Here is a 3762-nt window from a genome sequence, read left to right on the forward strand (position 1 = left end):
CACCACCACCCCTCCAGAAATCCATGCGTCACCTCCTCCTCCCGCCACGACAGCAGCACTTGATGCTGACACTGTCGCCTCTCGCTACAGGATGAATAAGCATCTGCTGGGGATTGCGTTTGAAACAAGTGACGCCAGCAGCAGCAGGGTCGAGTCAAAAAGGATGAAAAAGTACAAGAAAAACGCCTAAAAGAAAAGGAGACCCCCCCACCCTCACAGAGCATGTTTTTTCAGGATTCTGAAAGCTGAATCAGCAACAATTGTGTGCAGAAACAGCGACTTACTTATAAAGTTTACTCACTTTGTGGATTTTTAAACATCTCTTGATTACAATTATTGTCTTGATTTATAGATGAGTTGTCAGAGGGAGGTGTTCTGCATTGCTTGATTGATTTGCTCTACGAGAATGTCATGCCCTTTCCTGTCACTTGTGAAACAAGTTGTAAAGATTTTGCATACATTTCTTCATCTATAAGCCTTCTTAGGGCAGACATTTTGACTTGCCAGCCGTGTCGATGAGTTTGACCTTCCTTGCCGTAGCAAGAAGACGGGACAAAGCATCACCACAAACGTCCTACAACCTGAAATGGTGCCTTTTAATTGGCCTTTAGGTCTGATATTCAGCTGTTATTCATATAACAAAAAAAAATCTTCTTTTGAGTTGGAATAAAGCATACAATGTTTACTATATTTCTTTTTTTGTTGATCTATTCAACCTTCTGACTAATCAAAACTTGCAGAAACAATCTATGTGTACATTTGTGTTAGCATGATTGCAAAACTAGTGCAAAAGGAAAAAAAATATGAAGATTTTTAAGTCTTTTTTTGTTCATCTCTGCTTATACCATCCTGCCAGGTCCACCCACTGACTGTCCCCGCTGTGAGTCACTCCCAGATGTCATTAAGACCCTGAGAGTCGTTCATTCACAAACACTGGCTGTGGCTGCCGGTGCTGTAGACTACTAGACTTGGCTGAGCGCCCTCTTTCTGTTCCCGTTACATCATTCATGCGTACCTTGACTCGAGCTATTTCTGGCCTCTATAGTACTTCCTGAACAGGCAGCATTTCTTTGGCGCATGTGCCAGCAAAGCAGATTCTTAGACACATAATGACTTAGAAAAACTACTTTGAGGTCCAGTTATTTTTGTCTCGATCTGGTCAGGAAGACAAAAAACTGTGACGTCCCCCCCGTCAGCACGCAGACTACTGCAGAYCTCTTTGTGACCCCCTCAGAAGTGGACACAGTCCATCTGAATCCAGTCCCCCGCCCCACCATTTGAACATGAAACGTCTGAAGCCGGCTCACTCTTCCTAGTTAATATTCCCTGACAGTTCAAGCTGAAGGGTTTCTCTGATTCCCTGTCGAGTCTCTTTCCTTGGCAATCAGCTCAGTTCCTGTAAGTCAGACTCTGCTGTGTCAGAGGTAATTCCTGAATGAAACTGCTGGGAAAGATTTACGAGTGTGTCAGATTCGTTCCAGTAAAATCTAATTAAAAGACAAAACAAACAAATGCACTTATTGTTACGTCCCGTGTTAAATGAGATGTATATTTATTTGACTTCTTTTTCTGAATCCAGGCTTCTCACCTGTATTTCAGCCGGTTGATCTGAGTAGTTGAAATTGGAGGAAGTGGTTGCTTTTTAAGTTTGCTTTTCTAAAATTGTGATATTTCTCACTATAACTCATCCTGTCAGACAGATTTATGATTGTGCTCTAATTTGAAGTTTCAGCGGTCTGCCACTGAAAAACCAATTTCTTTTTTTATTGATCCTTGTCGTATGCTGTTGTAATTCTCTGTTGAAGTCTCAGCACCTGCTCAAAGCAGGAAGCAAGTTCTGATTTGTTTTTGATTTGCCTTARCAGATCTAACAACCGCTAATTACATAGTTTGACTTGAGTCATAAAAATAGGTTATTGCCCACAAACAAAAGGCAAAGGCAGACATTTTTTTTGCCTTTTCTGTACGAACATGTCTGTCTGTCAGCAAAATATTTCATGAACCTGAGTAAATTTGAATGAAACTTAACTTTTRGAGTCAATTCACCTTAAAAAGCACATTTTATTTTCAAAGACTTTAAGATGGGACTGAGCCCCAACATGTACTTTTTATTTGCTGTCAACTTTGTCTACGTTTTTGCAAAATATCTCATGAACCACTGAACAGAAAAAAACCTGAATATAACACTATTAACGTTTAAACCCAACCCAATGTAAAGTGGCTGCACACAGTAGAAAACAAATAAAATGTTTATTTCTGTTCATTTTTACCAATATTGAGCTAAAATTTGATGCAGTAGCTAAAAGCTATTCACAGTGACATCTCGTAACATTGCATGAGACTGCGCAAAATGTTATTTACCAGGTTTGACCAAAAATGACCACAAGTCAATTCTCAACACAATAAAATATAATTCAACTTTATTTATAAAGCACTTTACAAAAACACCACCAATAGCTAAAGTGCTGTACACCAGATAAAAAACACATAAAAGCAAACATTAAAAAACAATAAAAAAGAATGAACCATTAAAAAAAATCACACCAAACAATAAAAGATCTCAARCTGAGTTCAAAACCAAGGAGAAAAAAAAWGTGKTTTAAGAGCAGATTTAAAACCAGGAAGTGACTCAACATAAGATGATTTAGACTAAAACTCTGGGATGAATGGCAGGGAGCGATATGCATTTCATCAAGGAGTTCTAAGTCTCTCATTTTTTTAGTTTTYGTTTCAGGACACAGTACATGTATTTTAGTTACACAAGCTTAATGCTCCTGAACGTATGAGGCTGAATGGCAGCAGAGCTCAGGTGAATTTATCTTTGCTGCAGGTGCTCTACATCAGAGTGAGCCTCTGCATTAGCATGTGCCTGCTGCTGCTGCTGCTGTAGCTGCACTTTGTGCTTGTTGTATGAAAGATACTGAGTGAAAGCTTTGAGAAATGGAGCCAGAGAGCCTTGCTGACTCAGGGCAATTGTGCTTTTCAATTTTGTGGGGGGGTTACCATGGTGACTAGTTTTGATGCGGAAAGCGTACGGAGCAAATTGTGAAATAAGTCGTGTCGCGTTTTTAAAGAGCTGAGAGGAAGGTCGACGTGTTCTTGTTTTTAACATGTTACGTTTGTGCCCGGTGTTGTGGTCTGTGATCCAGTGTGAGTGTGTGCACATCTGCAATGTGATGTGTGTGGATCCCATCAAGTATACGCGCAGGTGTGTGTGTGTGTGTGTGGGTGGGTGGGGGGAGTAGTGGGAAGATGAGCATTAAAAATGCATGTGTGAGTTACGTCAAAGCTGGTAAAATAGCGCTGCAGAGAGGAAGCCAGGACTTTAAGTACACTGAAAAATTTCTCCAACGTAGAGAAGAGACATTCCCAAATTTATTACACACTGAAGAATTAAGTTCACTACAAGTACGGTTTCTGTTAAYGTAGAGTCATGGAAATCTTACTGAATGAAATCAGAGTATTTGTATAATTCTGTGCACACGTATGCATTCGATATAAATGTTTTTGTGTTTTATGTCCATATTTAGTTCAAACTTATTGAGGCAAATGAGGCAGAACATTTCTAACCTGAAGCTGTAATGCATCTTTGCTTAGGGTTTTTTTTTTGTTTTTTTTTTTGGTGATTGGCTGTTTATTAGTTTTTATGATACAATAATATATTTGCAGCCTTGTTCTTTAGCTCTCTTCATAAGTAAAAACAGAGTGTGTAAACAGATGGCGCTCCCGTGTGTCACCATGTTCCTTTCTGTGTTCCCACAG

Source organism: Austrofundulus limnaeus, unplaced genomic scaffold (genome assembly GCF_001266775.1).
Source record: "Austrofundulus limnaeus strain Quisiro unplaced genomic scaffold, Austrofundulus_limnaeus-1.0 Scaffold3, whole genome shotgun sequence".
NCBI classification, from domain to species: Eukaryota; Metazoa; Chordata; class Actinopteri; order Cyprinodontiformes; family Rivulidae; genus Austrofundulus; species Austrofundulus limnaeus.